This window comes from Ornithorhynchus anatinus, chromosome 8, assembly GCF_004115215.2.
Source record: "Ornithorhynchus anatinus isolate Pmale09 chromosome 8, mOrnAna1.pri.v4, whole genome shotgun sequence".
Taxonomy (NCBI): Eukaryota; Metazoa; Chordata; class Mammalia; order Monotremata; family Ornithorhynchidae; genus Ornithorhynchus; species Ornithorhynchus anatinus.
This window is the reverse complement of record NC_041735.1, coordinates 26,178,850-26,200,455: the sequence shown is the minus strand read 5'-3', so window position 1 is coordinate 26,200,455 and position 21,606 is coordinate 26,178,850. Positions and strand designations below refer to the sequence as shown.

At 43.9% G+C, this 21,606-nt stretch overlaps 1 long non-coding RNA gene across 1 annotated transcript in view; it reads left to right on the top strand.

Annotated features, from left to right (window-relative positions):
- LOC114813664 overlaps positions 1-21,606 on the top strand; it is a 39,916-nt gene that overhangs the window by 8,364 nt on the left and 9,946 nt on the right. Inside the window, exons 2-4 of the long non-coding RNA XR_003761376.1 lie at positions 7,329-7,493; positions 12,191-12,381; positions 14,714-14,819. This is a non-coding gene — a long non-coding RNA (uncharacterized LOC114813664). The remainder of the gene's footprint in view (positions 1-7,328; positions 7,494-12,190; positions 12,382-14,713; positions 14,820-21,606) is intronic.

Sequence of the window (21,606 nt, the reverse complement as noted above, 5' to 3'; positions counted from 1 at the left end):
TGATTTACTCAGGATAACACAGCATAGCATAGTACATAGAGGAGAAGCCCGAGTGTCAGGAGGACCTGGGTTCTCGTCCCAGCCCTGCCACTTGTCTGCAGTGTGATCTTGGGCTTAAGAAGTCCAAGAAGCTAAGAAGCCACTTCATTTCTATGTGTGTCGATTACCTAGGCTGTAAAATGGAGATTCACACTGTACGTCCTATGTGGGACATGGACTATGTCCGAACTAGCTTTTTTCTACCTCAACACTTAGTACCAGTGCTTGGGACATAGTAAGTGCTTAACAAATACCAAAAAAAGGTAGCAGAACCAGGATGAGAATTTAGATCCTCTGACTCAAAGGTTTATGCTCTTTCCTCTAGGCCACGCTGCTTCTCCCATATATGAACTAACACAGCTAAATATATACACACGCTATATATATATATATACACGCTAGCTATGGTTAACAAGCTCTCTTCCTTGATTATTACTAACATTACTATAAACATTTATTAAACATTAAGAAAATCAAATTAAGACATGTTCCCACTCTCACAAGGGGCTACGCATAGAACAGAAGAAAATCATGCAAACACAGTGAAAACAAGTTAATATTAAGTACAAACATGAACGGTAATAAATAAACAGTGCCTGGAGGGAGCCGTCCACAAGTACTTCACCGTTTCAGGGAAGCAGTCCTTGATTAGAATAATGCGAACATTTATTAAGCACCAGGCACTGTACTAAGCACTGAGGTAGCTACAAGCTAATAGGGGTAGGACACAGTCCATTCCCCACATGTGGCTCACAGCCTTAATCCCCATTTCACAGATGAGGTAACTGAGACACAGAGGAATTCAGTGATTTGCCCAAGGTCGCAGCAGATAAGTGGCGGACCTGGGATTAAAACCCAGGTCCTTCTGACTCCCAGGTCTGTGCTCTTTCCATTAGGCCATGCTGTTTCTCCTAAAAACTTCTAGAGGAATCACCAGTGATTTCTCCTAGAAGCCACTTCCAACCCCAGTGTTCTAAAGGTTGGGAAAGCAGGCTGGGTTTCCGCGGTCAGAGGGAAAAGGAAGCAGTGTGGTCTAGTGGATAGAGCATGGGCCTAGGTGTCAGAAGGACTTGAGTTCCAGGCAGGATTAGAGCTCCGATCCTCTGACTCCCAGGCCCATGCTCTTTTCCTTACATCACAATGCTTCTCAGTCTCTTTTACAGACTCCTTCTCTGCCTTCCATCCTCTAACTGTGGACGCGTCTCAAGGCTCAGTACTGGGTCCCCTCCTATTCTTCATTTAATCCATCTAATCCACTCCCTTGGAGAACACATTCGCTCCCATGGCTTCGACTATCACCTCTATGTGGATGATTCCCAAATCTACATCTCCAGTCCTGATCTCTCTTCTTCTTTGCAGTCGTGCATTTCCTTCTGACTTCGGTCCCTTTCTACTTGGATGACGCCCCCCCAACCTCAAACTAAATATGTTTAAAGCAGAACTCTTCTTCCCACCTGAACCCTGTCATTCCACTGTCTTTCCCATCACTGTAGACAACACAGCTATCCTTCCTGTTTCACAAGCCTGTAATGTTGGCATTATCCTCCACTCATCTCTCTCATTCCATCCGCATATTCGATCTGTCATCAAATCCTTCAGTTTTACCTACACAGAGACATTAAAACCCATCCTTTCCTCTCCATCCAACATGCTACTGTGATGATCCAAGCACTTCAAATTCATATCCCACACTGACTACTGCATCAGCCTGCTTGTCAACTTCCCTGCCTCCTGTATCTCCCATTCCAGTCCATAGTTTATTCAACTCTCCGGATCATTTTTCCAAAAAAAGTTCAGTCCACATCTCGCCACTCCTCAGGAATCTCCAGCAGCTGTCCATTCACCCCTTCATCAAACAGAAACTCCTTACCACCGATTTTAAAGCACCAATCTTTAAAATCTACTTCATCCAACCATACCTCGATGATTTCCTAATACAACCCAGCCCCAACTCTTTTTCCTTTTCGATTGCCAAGCCACTCGCTGCACTTCAGTTTCTTCTATCTCCCCTTCCTCATATTCTCCTTGTGATCCTCCCCCTTCATAAGCTACCATTCTTCCTGCCTTCGAAGCTTTATTAAAATCACATCTCCTCCAAGAGGCTTCCCCACCTAAGGCCTCATTTGTCCTACTCCCTCTCCCTCCTGCCTCATCTATGCCCTTGGATCTGTATCCTCTAAGCAGTTGATGGTCATCCCATTTTCAGCCCCTTAACACTTATGCACATATCAAAAATTTATTTTAAATCTGCCTCCTCTAGACCCTACTGAGAGCTCACCTCCTCCAGGAGGCCTTCTCAGACTGAAGCTTTCCCAGACTGAGCACCCCTTTCCCTCTGCTCCTCCTCCCCTCCCCATTCCCCTCTCTCCCGCCCTGCTCATCCTCCTTCCCCTCCCCTCAGCACTGTGCGTATTTGTATATATTACTTATTACCCTATTTATTTCGTTAATGACGCCTATGTCTCTACGAGTCTCTTTATCTTGATGATGTTGCTTTGATTTGTTTTGTTTTGTTCTGTTTTTGATTTGCTTTCTGTCTCCCCCGTTTAGATTGTGAGTCCATTACTGGCCAGGGATTGTCTCTATCTGTTGCTGAATTGTACATTCCAAGTGCTTAGTACAGTGCTGTGCCCATAGTAAGCGCTCAATAAATGCTATTGAATGAATAAACCCCCTTTGGCAGAGAATGTGTCTACTAGCTCTGTACTACTGTCAAGTAATCAATCCATGAATCCTATTTATTGAGCACTTGCTGTGTGCCGAGCACTGTGCTAAACCCTTGGGAGAATACAATATAACAATACAAGACACATTCCCTGCAACAACAAGCTTTTCCCAAGTGCTTATTACAGTACCCTGGGCACAGCAAGCCTCTAGACTGTAAGCTCATTATGGACAGGGAATGTCTCTATTTATTGTTGCATTGTCCTCTCCCAAGGTCTTAGTACAGTGCTCTGCACACAGTCAGTGCTCAATAAATAGAAATAAATGAATATGAGTGAATGAATAGTACATATCACCTTGATTTATATTGATTGATTGCTTACTATGCGAGGAGCACTGTAATACTAATAATAATGATGGTATTTGTAAAGCGCTTATGATGTGCAAAGCTCTGTTCTAAGCACTGGGAGGGGATACAAGGTGATTAGGTTGTCCCAAGTGGGACTCACAGTCTTAATCCCCATTTTACAGATGAAGGAACTGAGGCACAGAGAAGTTAAGTGACTTGCCAAGTCACACAGCTGACAAGTGGCGGATCTTGGTTCAGAACCCATGACCTCTGACTCCCAAGCCCATGCTCTTTCCACTGAGCCACGCTGCTTCTCCGTGCTTGGGAGAGTACAATACTATACGGTTGGTAGCCACGAGACTGAAAGGATAATAATTTTATGCATCTCATGGTCAAATGTAGCATTTCCCATCTTAGAGACCATTTTAAATACTTATTTTTAAAAAAATTCCAAGCTGGGAGGACCCTGGCATCTGCTTAGTCCCGCTCCCACCATGTCAGAGAGGGAAGATGGAGGGAGGGAGTTGGGCTGCAGTGAAGAGTACAGCGGGTGAAGGAGAAAGGACTGAATTGAGTTGGCGACCCTGTCTGATACAATCAGTGATGGGGAGCCTCATATCGTGGATTACCCGGGAAAATATAGGATGCGACATGAACTGCTGTCTTCTCATTGGTTTATTCGGTGACAAGAAATTTGTAATTTGTAATTACAAATTTGTAATTGGTAATCGGTTTATTCAGTGACAAGAAATTGATGTAATTTGATTGTGTCTTCAACTTTGCTTTAGCTTTCCATCCCCTCTAGACTGTAAGCTTGCTGTGGTCAGGGAATGTGTCTCTTTATTGTTATAATGTACTTTCCCAAGCGCTCAGTACATCCTTTGCACACAGTAAGTGTTCAATAAATATGATTGACTGAGGTTATTTTTCTAAACATGGAGTAGAGACAACACTCTACTACTAAGTGAAATAAAAATGATGTCTTTAAATTAGACAATGCTGAAAATGTTTGACAACTATTTCACTGCCTTAAAAACAGATATGAGCTTTTCCGATGAGCACGATGGACTTGGGCCTTCAGACATTCGTTCACTATTGCCAGTGATCTCAGCACGAGTTGCAGTAGAGTCTCACGGTACATTTAATAAGGAGGCTTCAGGTTTTTCTGGCCTTAGACCACTGCTCTAAATAGTTCATTCTTGTGACAGTCCAGATTATGCATTTTTATCTAAGCCACATTCATGTCAAATGAAAAAAAAATGGATAAATCATTCTTTCTACAAGCTAAGAAATATTGTATATGCTAATAACATGGATTATCAGAATGTGAATTCATTTTTGTCTAAATGAATCTCCAGATAGAAAGGACTGGGAATAAAAGAGAGCTCATGGAAATACATTTCAGACACTCTTTTCTTTTTTTTTCTGGAGATCTTCCCTCTTCTAAGTGAAGGCTCCCAGGTATAAGCTTAGCAATCGCACGATTGGTTGCCTCAAGTCTTTCAAACCTGCCCAGAAGTATTAGTGAGCATCTATTATGCCTACCTCTAAAAAGAGGTCTTGTCTTATGCTGTGACGAGTCATCTCCGACATATAACGACAATAGGACACATCTCTCCCAGAACGCCCCACCTCCATCTGCCATCGTTCTGGTAGGGTAGCCCTAGAGTTTTCTTGGTAAAAATACAGAAATGGTTTACCACAGCCTTCTTCCATGCAGTAAACCTGAGTCTCATTCATTCATTCATTCATTCAATAACATTTACTGAGCACTTATTATGTGCAGAGCACTGTACTAAGCACTTGGAATATACAGTTCGGCAACAGATAGAGACAATTCCTGCCCAATAACAGGCTCACAGTCTCCAACCTCGACTCCCTCCCATGCCACTGCTGCCCAGCCCAGGTGAGGTTTTTACTTGTAGCAGCTTGCCTTCCACTCTCTAGCAACTGCCCAAGTTAGGAATGAAATGGATAGGCCTCTGCTCGACTCTTCCTTCTGTAGCCGAGACCAGTAGAGTACAGGAAACTCTCCAGGTGAGATCTGAGAGGGGCTAAAAAGAGGCACTGGGTCAACATCATCAGTGCTGATGCTCCCACCATGACAGGCACCAGTGAAGAGAAAGAGAGATTCTACCTAGGTAGATTCATCGCAGCGGCACTCATATCCGAGAAGCCAATTCTCATGGACAATTCCAATGTAACCATGGATAGTGATGCCGAAATGTGGAGAACGTTCACTGGAAAATCAATCAAACAATCCTTGCTATGTGCAGAGCGCTGTACTAAGTATTTGGGGAAGTACTGTACAATGGAATTAGCAGACACGTTCCCTGCCCACGAAGAGTTTAAAGTCCAGAGGTGGAGACAGAGATTAATATGACAACACGGGATTGGCGAGTTAAATATCAGCCTGTAATCACCATCACAGTTTTTCACTTATCAAAACAGAGGCTGGTATCTTGGATGTCTTTCAGATCAAAGTAGGGGCACCTTATTGACTACACGGAGGTTGGGATATCAGTGCATCAGTGGGAGGACTGATACAGTGTTCAAATTGTGATATGATGCTGGTCTGGATGGAGAAAAGGATTCTACGGTGCAGGGAGAACAGGGTGTTTAAATTCCCCTCCCGCCTCCAAAGGGAGACTGTAGTTTGCTAAATACCACAGCAGCATCAAATTTCTGCTCACCTTTAAAATAGCTACACTGGGTGGGATGGATGCACGAAGAGAATGAGCAACGGCGGCAGATGCAAACAACTACTCTATGGGGAGCCAAATCTGGAAAACTAAAAGCAAGGAGGGTAGAGGGAGCATTTTAAGGACACGGTAAAACAAAGCCTCAGATGATGATGCATCTGAGCTGAAAGCTGGGAATCCAGGGCTAAGGATTGACCGGCCTGGCATGCTGTTATCAATAAGGGAATGGGCTCTTTTCGAGTGAAAGCTTTGTCAGGAATGAGTAACAAGGTTATAAAAGAGTAGGTGGACACAGTCCCTGCCCACAAGGAGCTAGCAGACTAAAAGGGGAGACAGACATTCAAATAAGTTACAGAGATATTGGTACATAAGGGCTGAGGGGCTGGGGGAGGGGTGAATATCAAAGGGCTTAAGAGTACCAAAGCTGGAAAGATCTCTGAGTTGTTTTCCAGGAAAGCAAGACATCCATCTTCCTCCTGCTTCTGAAACCACTCTCCTGGACTAATCTACTGAGTTCTCCACCATTTAACCAAGACTGGCTCGTGTCCTGTGCAAAAAGATATTATCTTAGACTAGAGGCTTTGGGAAAATCATGACATCAAGCGGGAGAAATAAAAATGGTTCCAAGAGCTATGAGTAATGAATGTACAGCAAAAATCAATTCTTATGTACACACCATTTTGAAGGAATTCTGGGTCATTATTTGCCATGGCTCACACTCAACGATCATCATCATCAACAGAATTGACTAAGAGCTTACTGTAAGCAGACGCTATAGTTACGGTATTTATTGACCACTGACTATCCTTGAGGAGCTAAGGATCTAATGAAAAAAAAAATCTCACCACCAGTAGTGTCACCTTCAATCCCAAAAGGCAAGCGATACCCAGGCGCACAGAACTACACCCAATCTAGTAAGAATTAAGAATGTAAAATGACCAGGAAACAGCATGGCCTAGTGGGTAAAGCACGGGCCTGGGAGTCAGAGGCCCCGGTTTCTAATTTCAGATCCACCACTTTCCCGCTGTGTGACCTTGGGCAAGCCACTTAACGTCTCTGGGCCTCAGCTTCCTCAATTGCAGAATGGGAATTCAATATCTGTTCTCTCTCCTATTTAAACTGTGGGCCCCATGTGGGACAGGCCTTATACCTGGCCTGATTAACTCGTATCTACCCCAGTGCTGCACTTGACACGCAGTAAGTACTTGACAGATATCAAAGGAAAAAAATAAGAAAAGACCAAAGGTTTGTCTTACCTGACAGCTTGCCTCCTGTCCTAGTGAATCTTTCCCTTCTCCGAAAAGAAGGTTGAAAATTTCTGCAATTCTGTAGTCTGATGGCTGATGTAAGTGGAATGGGGCATGTTTTATCCTCATTCAAGTGAGTAATCAGCATATATGTCCTGAAGCAGAAAGATTGATAGCCCTTGGAATTTCCATTCTAACAAGTGGAACTAAAGGTATAATTCCAAAGTCTGGATATAGCTAAACCAATCATCCGCTAACCTATGTGATTAGGGGATAATTGGGCCATTTCGTTTCTTACATCTTGTTCTCTTTTTTCCCCTTTTTGAGCCATGAAAGGAGAATTAGGTACTTCTGTGAAACTTTTGGCCTCTGTCCTTGTAAGAGATTCATGCCGGAGATATCGCTAAGACTAGTGGCAGAAGACTCTAATCATGATGGGATGCGATTGACAGTGGTTGTTGGCAGGCAGATGGAACGTGAAGCCAAGGAGAGGTAGGAAGTCGTCTAATCCGCAATGAGAGCAAATGCATATATCTTGTTGATTCACGATTAGACAGCAGGAGGGTAGCAAGCAGGGTAAACCCTCTCTGTTTTTATGGTTTTTTTGGGGGGGGGGTTTTCTTTGACTTCCTTATCCTGGTTCACCCCAAGGAAAGGAGAAACAGAGATTCTGTGGAAGCCAGGTTCCCTTTCCCCATCATGCCTCTCGGCTAGCATGGATTGGGATCTGAAGTTCTGTGTCGTTGTTTGTTTTTATGTTATTTGTTAAGCACCTGCTAGGTGCCAGGCACTGTTCTAAGCTCTGGGGTAGACGCAAGGTAGCCAGGTTGAACATGGTCCATGTCCTTCATAGGACTCACGGTTCTAATCCCCATTTTACACGTGAGGTCACTGAGGCACAGAGAAGTGAAATGACTTACCCAAGGTCCCACAGCGGACAAGTGGTAAAGCAAGAATTAGGACCCAGATTCTTCGGACTCCTAGGCCCGTGATCTATCCACTAGGCCACGCTGCTTCTCTGCATTGTGAATTGCTATCTTAAATGTAATTTTGGCTTTCCCATTCTTTCACTGTGTGAATTGGCAGCTCCATTACCAAATCACTTTTAATTGCCAATATTTTGTTCACTGAAAGTGAGAATCTCGCTGAGGTGCGTGCAGACTGAATCCAGACAACGGGAAGGCAGTAAGCCAGGCTAGCCCTTTCTTTTTTTAATGTGTCCTTCCACTGTCCCGACTCAGAAAAGGGAGCTTCTTGGGGAATCGTGCTCCCCCTACTCCTGTTTCCTGGCTTATTTGGTAAAAAAAACCAGTGAGTTTTCAAGTTTTTTCATCCTACCCCTTCACTGTTCACACATACCACGCCATACTGTTTCACCTCTGAACGGTGTAGAGTGTGAGGACATCATCACTGGACCGGTTGGAGGTGGAATTGATATCCAGGCTCTGGGTGAGATGGGACTGCCTGCTGAAGATGAGATGGAGGAAAGTAGAAGTGGGAGCTGGATGCACCTTGTTTTGAGGGGTCTTTCCTCATCGGAATGGTAGGTGGTGGGGTTGGGGGGAATGTTTGCTATGAGACTATTGCCCGGAGGAAGAAATCAGGCATCACGGGCCTGCTCCCTGAAACACCCATCCACACCTCCGTATACCCTGTTCTGATGCTGCTACAGTTTTCTGCTTTGGCCTGTCCGGTTGTGCAGAGGGCGGTGAATTGTTCTTTGTTTTTCATTTGTCGCTTTTCATTTTTCCTCTGGATTCCTCAAAAAAGAGGAAAAGAATCTCCCCAACCCATACTAAGGTACTCTGAGTATCATTTAGAGCAGTGCCTTACCAAGTTGGTGAGAGCACAGTTATTCTTTCCACTGTTGAGATCTAGGAGTTCTTCTGTTCTGTGTTCACAGGTTGCATCCATCTTTGCTACAGGTCATTTTGCAGTGTTGGCTGGCCACCATCGCCACATGTCATATCCCTGCTTGACTACTGCATCAGCCTCCTCCTCACTGTCTCCCTGACTCCTTCCTCTCTCCCGTCCAGTCCATATTTCACTCTGCCCCCAGCAGACACCACCCCCCTGCCCTGTACAGCAGGGCAAGAGGTCTCAAAGCTGGCCAAATACTCCCTGGTCTCTTCCCTGTCCCCTCAATCCACATGAGCCCCCAGAAAGCCTCAATCCCTTTCCTCCTCGCCTCCACTCCTTTCACACGGGGCAGCTCTAGGGAAGAGATCTTGTAGCAGAATGCGCCCCATGATTCTGTTCCCTGCCCCAACAGTCCACACACATCCCGGGACAGACAACACCCCCCACCCTGCCCAGCAGCCAGGGTCACCTCCCGGGGAAAGTCCCACTTCCCTTCCCCCTCCTCATAGTACCTTCTCCCTCCCCCCCCACCCATGCACGCGCACGCACACACACACACACACACACATCATTCCCCTGGCCACAAGGTCGGGCCCACTTTGTAATCGCAACTGTGAAGACTTTCAATCAGGAGCTGATATAAACTGTCCATGTTTCCATCGTCTTGACAGATTTTACCAGAATAACATGTCGTAAAGCAAAATGCACCAATCCATCGTGGCACTGACTGGCATTCCTTCCACATTCAGGCCTGCCACACCAAACTCTCCCCATCTTCAGATTCCTCCTGAAATCACACCTCCTCTAGGAGACTTTGCCTCATTCATTTATCTTCTTTCCAGGTTACGTCCCCCACAGCTACCATTTCAAAACACACAACTACCTGTAGCATATAAAGTACATCCCTTATGTGGCCTATTATTTTAGAACTCATATACACCCATTTTTCCTAATTTCTCCTATTTGTATACTATTTTTATGCCTGTCTCCCCAACTAGACTGTGAGATCCTTGCGAGCAGGGATCACGTCTACTACCTTTATTGTACTATCCCAAACACCTAGAACAGTGCTTTGCGCATTGTAGGTACTCAATAAATACTACTGATGGATTGACTGTTCCTCCATTAGACCACAGGCTTGCAGGTTAGCACCGAGAGCACGGTCCAAAATCATCCCTTTGGCTGTAAATGCAGTGCAGAAATTTTCCTGAAGAGGAAGACTGATTTTTCCACGATCACAAAGAAGCAGTGAGACAAGGCAGTTACAGAATCGGAGAACCAGACCAACAGTGCTACTGAATGACTCCATTTTCGTGTATGCCTTTACTGTTTCCGAGACCTTTAAATATCATATTTTATTTATTAGTACTGAAATGTGTATAAAGGCAGTTACTATGTGGGAGCCTCCTACAGAACCAGCTTGAAAATGAGAAGCAGGATGGTCTAGTGGAAAGAGAATCGGCCTGGGAGTCAGAGGTGCTGGGTTCTGATTCTGACTCTGCACCTACCTGCTGTATGATCTTGGGCAAGTCACTTAACGTCGGTACCTCAGTTTCTGCATCTGTGAACTGGAGACTAAATACCTGTTCTCCTTCCCATTTAGACCTTGAGCCCTATGTGGGGCGGGGATAGTGTCTTATCTGATTACCTTGCACAGAACAGTGCTAGGCACCTAGTAAAAACTTAACAAATGCCATTCATTCATTCATTCATTCATTCATACTCATCGAGCACTTACTGTGTCCAGAGGACTGTCTGTACCAAGCGCTTGGGAGAGTACAATATAACAACAAACAGACACATTCGCTGCCCTCAGTGAGCTTTAAATCTAGAGGGGGAGACACACATTAACATAAATAAATAAATGGTAGATACACACATAAGTGCTGTGGGGCTGGGAGGAGGGATGAATCAAGGGAACACGTCAGTTTTATCGTTACTATTATTATTGTCATTATTGTTATTATTTTATTTGTAAATAACTACAATACTTTTTAAGTACTTTCTGTGTGTCAAGCACTGTTCTAAGCTCTGGGCTGGACATAAGATAATCAGGTTGAACATATTGCGTCCCCCACATGGGGCTCATGATCTATGTCAGAGAGAGGGATTTGATCCCAATTTTTCTGATGAAGTAACCGAGTCACAGAGAAGTTAAGTGACTTGTACAAGTCACACAGCAGAGAAGTAGTGGAGCTAGAACTAGAACCCAGCTCCTTTGACTCCCAGGCCCGTGATCTTTCTACTAGGCCTGGGAGTCAGTGTGGCAGCAGACAGGTCTGCAGGCTTGGGATCTGAGACAGAACATCCGGTTCTTCTCAGTTGCTTCAGCTTCTCTAGGAAACAGAGCTGGAGTACCTAGCCTGCGGGCCCACATGGTCTGGACTTGGGTTTGGAGTTCCACAAGAAATGGATTATCCATGACCCAAGACAAAACCCCCAAACTCCCTAGGACACCCAACCCTCCCAGAGTCATACCCTCTGTGCTTCCCTATTTAATGAAAGTATGCAAGGATGTTTAGGATGTGAGTTGTCTACCCTCTGCAGAAAGAGATCTTAGTGTTAGGTAAATAGTATATGGTATAAATGAACAGGATAATCCAATCATTTTCTCACATTTCATAGTTCAGTGCTCATAAGGTAATCTGGTCCTGACACAATAGGCAAATATTTCTTTCCTAATAATAATAATGGTATCTCATTTTTTTCTCCCTCTAACTCCTCTAACATGAATTTATTTTCTGTTTGAAACCAATTTCCCTGGTTATTAGATATTCTCCCCACTGTCGCTATTGGTAAATTATTAAACAGCTGACCAGGCTTTGTTTTAAATGATTCTCTTATGAAGCTCACTGATATATTTACCATGAATACTGAATGTTTCGGAAGCCTCTAAGGACACGTGAATGATTCCTCTTTACTACCTTTAGCAAAACGCCTGTGTAATTAGCAGCAGGGACTTGACTTGAATCACAGTAACTGGCGATATTTCCAGCAAATTTGCATAGAACCTTCTTTTACACATTGAACTCCTGGCTAGAGAAACAATTTGAGCTTTCGGGATAGGTTTCTAACTAGCTGAAGCTCCGCTGGAAATGGTTCCTCACACCTTGTTCCTGTTTCTGACTGTGCCTTCAACGGCTTCGGTACTGAGCACATGGTGGCTCCCCACACCTAGGCCTAATGAAGCGCGGCCTTGACAATTCTCCAGTGAAATCAATTAAGGGAAACAACATACCTGGATAATTTGGACCAAAAAACCCCTTTATTTGCCCTCAATGCTGTCTCCTCACCTCTCAGGTGAATAATTACCTCAACTCTCCACTCAGGCAGCTCACGTTACGGATCCTTTAAGACTATGAAGAAAACTATATCAAAGCGTGCCTACGAAGCAAGCCACACCTTTTCGGGCCTACCGTATCAAAGTTAAGCCTCATGTTTTCCCTTGAGGAGTTTTTCATTACAAAGATACAAATTATGTTGCAGCCACAGTGTCACTCCCGGCAAGCCTACTTCTCAGGTAAGAGTTAGTTGGCAAAAGCTTTCTACGATCTCATTGGAGAGATGTTCTTTTTAATGAATCCCATTTGTGACTGATGGGCAACAAGTAGTAGACAAGAATGGCAGTTTCATTAACTTTGAGGTGAAGATGAAACCGTGTGCTGTGTATTACCAACCTGAAGATCATTTTGAAAGAAACCCGAGTGGTCTATCTTTATGGGCTACCCAAAGCACCCACCAGCATTTCATAGCATTCAAAATACATGGTATTTTGCTTTAAAAAATGAGGTAAAATAACTCCCACGTCTTACCAGGAGTTTGATCATTTTGGGTCCTGGCTTGTTTTCCGGTGAGTTAAAAGATGTGAGGTTGGGTCTCTTCTTTACTTGCTAGATATCTCTAATTTCAGATGCAGAGTCAATATTTTTCCCCAGAGCATTGAAGTTGCTGCTTTTGAACTCCCCACGAGTAGACTGTGCCTGTTTTCCCTGTTGCTGAACCCACAGAGGTGAAATCAAAGGATAAGGGGAAATAGCCTTGTTTGCAATTGTTATCCAGACTCATTCACTGCAGATCCTCATTCAGAGACATTGGTCGGTCAGTCAGTGGTATTTAATCATGAGCACTAATCACGTGCTGAGCAATCTACTGAGTGCTTTCGTTGGGAAAACACAGTAGAGTTGGAAGGTGTGATCCTTGCCATCACAGATCAACTGGGTTCTTTCCCAAAACTTTTCCAAAGGTTTCAGAATTGCTGCAGGACATGATGTTGAAATTCCATTTTTGGAAAAAAACAGTCAAGAGAGTCCTTGGACTTAAGATGGAAAGAAAATGAGAAGCAGAGCGAAGCAGTGTGTTCTAATAGATGGAGCGCAGGCTTGGGAGTCAGAAGGACCTAGGTTCTAATACTGACTCTGCAACTTATCTTCTGTGTGACCTTGGGCAAGTCATTTCCAGTGTCCAAACTGATTCTTTTGTCTACCACAGCACTTAGTACAGTGCCTGGCACACAGTAAGTACTTAACAAATAACATTAAACAAAAAGTGCCAAACATCATCCGCCAGTTTTCATTCTAGAGAAAATGCTGCATTACAAGGTAGATTATCCTCAACAATATTTGAGTGCCAAGATTGTGCAATAAATAATTTTCAGGAAATTAATATATCCAAGGAAACATAGGGAGATGTCATTTGGACTAGGTTAAAAAATCAGCTTTCACTATAAAAACGTGACCGATGTATTTCAGAAGAGGATAATAATGACAATAACAATAATACTGATTAAGTGCTTATTTGCCAAGCACTGTGCTTTATACTGTGGGAGATATAGAGAAGCAGCATGGCTCAGTGGAAGAAGTCCAGGCCTGGGAGTCAGAGGTCATGGGTTCGAATCCCAGCTCTACCACCTGTCAGCTGTGTGACTGTGGGCAAGTCACTTAACTTCTCTGTGCCTCATTTCCCTCATCTGGAAAATGGGGATTAACTGTGAGCCTCACGTGGGACAATCTGATGGCCCTGTATCTACCCCAATGCTTAGAACAATGCTCGGCACATAGTAAGTGCTTAACAAATACCAACATTATCATAATTATTATTATTATTGTAATGTAATCAGAGCAGACACAGTCCCTGTCCAACACACAGGGCAGGGATCACAGTGTAGGGGGAATATTGGTAATAATAATTACTATTATGATATTTGTTAAGTGCCTAGTTAATGTGCCAGGCACTGTACTAGTCTCTGGGGTGGATACAAGCAAATCAGGTTGGATACAGTCCTTGTCCCGCATGGGGCTCACAGTTTTAATCCCCATTTTACAGATGAGGGAGCTGAGGCACAGAGAAGTTAAGTGACTTGCCCAAGGCCACACAGCAGACAAGTGACAGAGCCGGGATTAAAACCCGTGACCTCTGACGCCCAGGCCCATGCTCTACCCTTTAAACTATGCTGATTCCCAAAGGGTAAACAGGTATTTAATCCCCATTTAACAGATGAGGAAAACTGAAACACAAGAGACAATAAGGGACCAAGGTCACACAGCAGTCAAATGGTGAACCAGAATTAGAACCCAGGTCTCCTGACTCCCAATCAGAATAAATTGCCATCTTTTATTTGAATCCATCTGGGAAAAGCCAGTCTCTTCCACAAATATGTGTCGGCGGGATTTGCCCTAGAATGAAAAACTAATGATGTTACTAGCAGCCCCGTGAATGACTTTGGTCCCGAGTCTCAGATATCAGCACATCAGCCTTGCCACTAGTTTGAATGAGTCTGGGGGCTATTTTCCCTTGGCTCTCATCTTCTTTTTTCTTTTTCTCTCTCTTCCTCTCTCTCAACTCTCTTATGACAGGACTCGAGCTGCTGCCTGAAGCCTGAGAAGCTGGAAAGGAAGAATGAACTGGGGGACAGGAAAGGGGAAGAGAAAGCTAGGAAGAATGAAATTGGAGGGCACGGAGGTAAGAGAAAATGTCCGATCTACCCGAGGTGGTTGCAGGAGGGTGAAAGAAATGGCATTTTGCTATTATTAAGTGCCGTCGAGATGTTTCCAATTCATAGCGACTCCACGGATATACCTTCTCCGGTCCTCTGCCATAATCAGCAACCTTTCTAACGGGTCTTCCGTTATCGTTGTTATGGTTTTTAACCATCTAGCTGCTGGTCTGTCTCTTCCACGTTTTCCCTGGACTTCTCCTAGGATTAGTGTCCTCACAGGAACCAAATAATCTCCTCAGAAGAGAGAAATCATCCCTGTGTAAGTGGAGAAACAAGGCTCCTCATTCTCCATTTAACGATCTGAACTCGGGGATCTGTATGCAGCGCTTTGCCCTCTATACCCAGAATCCCCATCCAAGCCACACTGAGTTTAAGACCTCTGGCCGTCTGGAATAACACCAAAAGTGTTATTCTGGGGCTAATCTAGGGCTAACTCTGTGGTTTTATTGCTTTGGAGATCATAGAGTGTTGCCAACTGTCCTCCCTTTCAGTGTTGGACAGCTTGTATAAATCTTAAAAGTACTCAGCAGATCAGAACAAATAAAAAGGAGGCAAACAAGAATCAGCAACTGAGCAGAAGCAGAAGCAGGCAGCCATGCCGGAGGACCTTATTGCACAGGAAAAAAAGAAGCCAAAAAACACGTTGCCCCTCAAAAACTCTGAGCCAATCCAGCCAAATTGTGGTGACAGAACGGTTTGCTATAGCCCACGCTGATAGAAAACTTGATTCCAGCCATTTGTACCTTTAAAACATGGGCCTTCTCACTGTCATTTTCAAACGAGCATTTGTGTTCTGTCACTTGCTTCTGTTACCTCTCAAAAGCATCCTTATTCCAAAATGACTTGGGCCACAATTTTACTTCAGTAAAAATTTCCAATACTTCTGATAACAGTCTCTTTGCCTCAAATAATAGGGCAAATAAATAAAACATAATCTTTCCCCTTCCACCAAAAAAAAAAAAAAAGAATGAGAAAGAGAAAAGCCCCAGAGACCTAAGTTCATACGAACCAGCAGAAACTCAGCAAATAGAACCGTTTAATTGGATGGCGTAAAACGTACCGGTTGTTTGGTCTGCACAAATGAATACCAATTTTTTTTTCCTGGTTTCTCTCTCGAGTACGCTTTCAGCATGCAATCTAGCCATCCGTTTGTGCAGCCAGCTGGTTGTGTCTTTAGATGCAGGTGCTGTCGTGAGGTGATCTTGGAAGCTGGCTCTTGGGGACAGAGAACTGTTCTAACTGTCAAGATTCAAACCTCAGTAAGATGCATCTGGAAACTGCTCCCTTCCTAGGGAGGGACCCACCGGTTCCATGGGCGATAAGCAGTTGGTGACACTTTCTGTCAATGCGTCTGTGCAGGAAAAAGCAGAGACGTGACGCTCGCCAGGAGTCTGAGTGGCATCGCTGACACCTCAAAATTGTATTCAATTTCACTGTATTTTTCTGTGGCAAATACTTCACCCAAGAGTTTTAACCCCGAATGTCAATTACTTCACATCTCTAAGGCCACTTTGAGTTCAGGCAGGCAGTTCCAGCCAATAACACAATCAAAACAAAACAAGGACCTATTCTGTTCTCCGATCATCAGCCATTCTTTCATTTCAAAGCTCTCTGATTTTTCTATTTTAGTTCTTGTCTGTGTGAGTAATTTCAATATCATGAGGTTCGTGGAGACTAAGTCTCTTAGCTCCCAATTTTTCCTGTAGTCGCACGGGAGGAGACGGCTGTTGCAAGTGACTTTGTGTGATTCATTGTTAGGCTGCCAAATGAAAAATACTTTTCTCAAAACTCTCTTTTAAGAACTGGGACCATTATGGAAGGAAATAACCCCAAACTGTGAGGAGAAGATATGAAAGTTAAATATTATATTTATTTTGTTATTTGGACCAACCAACAATCCTGATACTTTTCAGGTCAGCTTTTCATTGCAATTGGAGATAAGGAGAATTCAAATTTGAGAAATGAAACATCAGATTGGGGATGAGATGCCACTGCTGGCGGAAAAGAGATATGTTTTCAAAATACAAATGCTGAGAGTTTTTTTTCCCCTGTGGTTGAGTTTTCCACCAGTCTCTAATAACTTCTGTCGGATGGTCTACTTCTGTGGCTGAGTTGTTCCCATAAAAGGTGTTTCAGGATCAGGTAGGAGAAAAATTTCAGCCCACTTTGCCTAGGACAGAGGAGAAAGAAACTTTTCCTTGAGCCCCTACTTGGACTTTCTCCTTCAGCATTCAGTGAATTAGACTGAGGGCTGAACTGCTTCTGGGTCACCAAAGGGACACAGACAATGGCAAAATGGACATTGTTATGCTGATTAACATAAAAAGGAGGAGAAGTTTTGGAGTTACTGTTCGAGTCTCAAAGTCACTTCTGATCTTCTAGACTCTGAGCGTGTTGTTGGGTAGGGATTGTCTCTATTGGAGAAGCAGCATGGCTCAGTGGAAAGAGCCCGGGATTGGGAGTCAGAGGTCGTGGGTTTGAATCCCAGCTCTGCCACTTGTCAGCTGGGTGACTGTGGGCGAGTCACTTCCTTTCTCTGGGCCTCAGTTTCCTCATCTGTAAAATGGGGGTGAAGATTGTGAGCCTCCTGTGGGACAACCTGATGACCCTGTATCTCCCCCAGCGCTTAGAACAGTGCTCGGCACATAGTAAGAGCTTAACAAATACCACCACTATTTGTTGCTGAATTGTACTTTCCAAGCACTTAGTACCATGTCCTGCACACAGAAAGTGCTCAATAAATATGATTGAATGAATGGTCTAACGGAAGGGGCACTGGACTGGAAGTTGGGAGACCTGGGTTCTAGACCCTGCTGTGTCCCTGGACTGCTGTATGACTTTGACCAAGTCATTTAACCTCTGTGAGACTCAGTTTCTTTATCTGCAAACTGGGGATAATATAGCCAGAATACTCCTGCAGGTACAATAACAGCAACAATAATAATAATAATAAATATGGTATTTGTTAAGTGCTTACTATGTGCCAAGCCCTGTTCTAAGCACTGGGATAGACACAAAGTCATCAGGTTGTCCCACGTGGGGCTCACAGACGATCCCCATTTTGCAGATGAGGTAACTGAGGCAGAGAAGTGAAGTGCCTGCCCAAGGTCACACAGAAGACAAGTGGTGGAGCCAGGATTAGAACCCACATCCTCTGACATCAAAGCCTGTGCTCTTTCCACTATACCACCCTGCTTCATCAGTTACTCTTCTATCCAGGAATGGAGGAAGCGTCAGGTTGCTCAAAATGAAAAGCTTCCTCAATCCAAAAAACAATTTTGGGATTTTCTTCCCAAACCCAGGGCAGGTGGCACTTAAAAAGAATACTTTCCTTGCTGAATTAAGTCAGTCTACCAATAGCATGTATTGAGCATCTACTGTGTGCAGAACACTGTACAAAATGCTTGGGAGAATACGGTAACTATTAATATACATGTTCTCTGCCCTAGAAGAGTTTATAATTTAGTAGAGGAGACAGACACAAACTACAGAAATGAGGAAACAATGGACTATATAAAAAGTGTGAACCTGAATGCTATTGTGGGTCTATTTTAGTGCTTAGATGGGGTGAAAGTGCTAAATTGTAACTTGGGGGCCTATTAAGTGGGGAGATATGAAATTAATTAGGAAAGGCCTCCTGATCTGTTGGAATTTCAGAACATCTTTGAAAATGGGGAGAACAGTGGTCAATTATTTACAGAGGGGGAGAGAATATCCGGCAGGAGTGAGGGCATGAACAAATGGTCAGAGGTACATTAGGTAAGTAAGCTTGAGAGGAATGAAGAGTCTGAGATTATCCAGAAGAATAGATAAGTAGGAGGGAGAGTGCTGATTGAGTGCTTTTAAGTCAGGAGTTTGAGGAATAGGCAATCAGTGGGGGTTTTTGAGGAATGGCGAGATGTGTGCAGAATAACCTTTCAGAAAAATGATGCAGGTAGCACTGTGAAATACGGACTTGAGATGGGAGGAACTAGAGGCAAAAAGATCATTGAGGAGGCTGATGCTGTAGCCAAGCCAGGAATTTAAGAATTCCTGTACCAGGATAGTGGTTGTTTGGATGGAGAGGAAAGGGTAAATCCAGGAAATGTCGTGGAGGAAACACTGACAGAATGTGGCAACAGGCTAAAGATGGAGGTTGAGAGGGGGGCGTCAAGGATAACATAAAGACTTGAGAGCTAGGGAGATTGGTGATATTGTTGATTGTGATGGAAGAGTTAGGTAGAGAGAGGATTTGGGAGGAGAGATGAGAACACTTTCGGGACATCTTGAGCTGGATATCCACATATAGAAGTCCTGGAAGCAGGGGGAAATAAGAACTGAAGAGAAGAAGACGGGTCAGGGTTAGTTAGATAGATTCAGGAGTTTTCTACATAGAGGAGATGATAGTTGAAGCTGTGGAAGTCGATGAGCGAGTGTAAATTGAGAATAGAAAGGGACCCAGAACAGAACCTTGAGGGACACCCACAGTTAAGGAGTGGGAGGCAGGAGAAGAACAGGAAAGAGACTGAAAAGGATTAGTCAGAGAGGTAAGAGGAAATCTAGGAGATAACTGTCAGTAAAATCAAGGTTAGATAATGTTTCCTGGGGAAGGGGATGGGTCACTCTGTCAAAGGTTGCTGAGAGGTCAGTGAGGATAAGGAAAGAAGATTTAGCATTAGGGAGGCAGGCAGAAGGGAATGGAGTTGAGGGTTGAGAAGAGAGTTAGAGGAGAGAAAGGATAATCAGCAGGGATATACAATTTGCTTGAGTAGATTGGAAAGGGATGGTAGAAGGGACAAAGGTTGATGGATGGTTAGAGTGGTCCAGAGTGGGTTTCTTTTTTTTTTTTGACTATAGGGGATTGATTGATGGATTGACTGATAAGGAATAGGCATGTTTGAAGGCAGAGGAGAAGGAGCATTACAAACTGCTGAAGACAGTAAGCTCTAGTCTGTAAGCTCGGCTCTACACTGTAAGCTCGTCGTGGGAAGGGAATGTGTCTGCTTATTGTTATATTGCTCTCTCCCAAGCATTTAGTACAGAGCTTTGCACACAGTAAGCGCTCAATAAATACAACTGAATGAATGAATGAACAACAGTTAGGGAGGGAAGAAGAATGGGGACAAGTGGTTCTATAATAGAAAGGGGGGTGGGTTCAGTGGTGAGGAGGATGGGGTCTGGTGGAAGGGGGAAATTTCAAAAGCATCTTGGCCTAGTGGAAAGAGCTCGGGCCTGGTTGTCAGAAGACCAGGGTTCTAATCCCAGTTCTGCCAAATGTTTGCTGTGCGACCTTGAGCAAATCGCTTAATTTCTCTGTGCCTCAGTTACCTCAACTATAAAATGGGGTTTAAATCCCCCTCTTGTTCATTCAATAGTATTTATTGAGCGCTTACTATGTGCAGAGCACTGTACTAAGCGCTTGGAATGAACAAGTCGGCAACAGATAGAGACAGTCCCTGCCGTTTGACGGGCTCACGGTCTAATCGGGGGAGACGGACAGACGAGAACGATGGCAATAAATAGAGTCAAGGGGAAGAACATCTCGTAAAAACAATGGCAACTAAATAGAATCAAGGCGATGTACATTTCATTAACAAAATAAATAGGGTAATGAAAATATAGCCAACTTATGACTGTGAACCCCATGTGGGACAGGGACTGGGTCCAACCTGATAAACTTGTATATACCCCTTGTATATACCCCAGTGCTCAGAATAGTCCTGACCCAAAGTAAGCGCTTAACAAATACCCTAAAAAAAAGCAGACCTATGATGTCATATTAGGAGACTGCCAAGTACGACGAGAGAGTAAACAAAAAATAAACAACCACCCCCGGCATTCTGCAAGCCTACAATAAGGACCATGTTGGGGGCTGGAATTATATCTACTTCCCTTATACTCTCCCAGGCCCTTAGCACATTGCTCTGAACACAGTTAAATGCTCAATAAATACTGATGTACTGAACAACTCCCTGAGAGGAAAATCACACTCATTAAGGAGAAATTCATACTGAAAACCACTGGAAAAAAAAATCTTCTCTTAAAATAGGGGAGTTCCAGATCCTCCAAATTTGAAAGCAGTAACTTTAACAATGTGGAAAGCAGAAATAGTCTGGGTGTGCCTAACTTCTTTGTGTTAAGTATGCTCATCCCCCACATTGTATCTTATCAGCGGACTGCCTACTGGGTCACTGGACAGGCGGATCTCAATAGTAGAAGTTCCATTTTTGTACATAAAGATCTATTTAAACAACTTTTCCTGACTCCTCCATCTATTTGAATTTCTAAGAGTTACACCGGGCTCTCCGATGCTTACCTAGTTTTACTGGCATAGTAAAGGCATTCTACCATTGAATAAAGCACCATTCCTTATACTTACAAATGATTATCCTGTCTTAGACTGACAAGACATGAGGATCATCATCCTTGAGCATATTCTATTTCTTTCATTATCAACCGACTGCAATACTGCAAGGTAATTGGGCTGGATACAGTCTCTGTCCCATATGGGATCACAATCTATCTGCAAACTTCCTCCCTCTCGCACTTGGCTCCGCTACTGCCAACCTACTCACCATACCTTGATCTCGTCTATCTCGCCACTGACCTCCTCCCCTCATCCTGCCTCTGGCCTGGGACACCCTCCCTCTTCAGATCTGATAATCACTCTCCTTAGTTTGAAAGCCTTATTTAAAGCACAACTCCTCCAAGAGGCCTTCCCTTCCCCAACTAAGCCCTCATTTACTCTTTACCAACTCCCTTCTGTCTCAC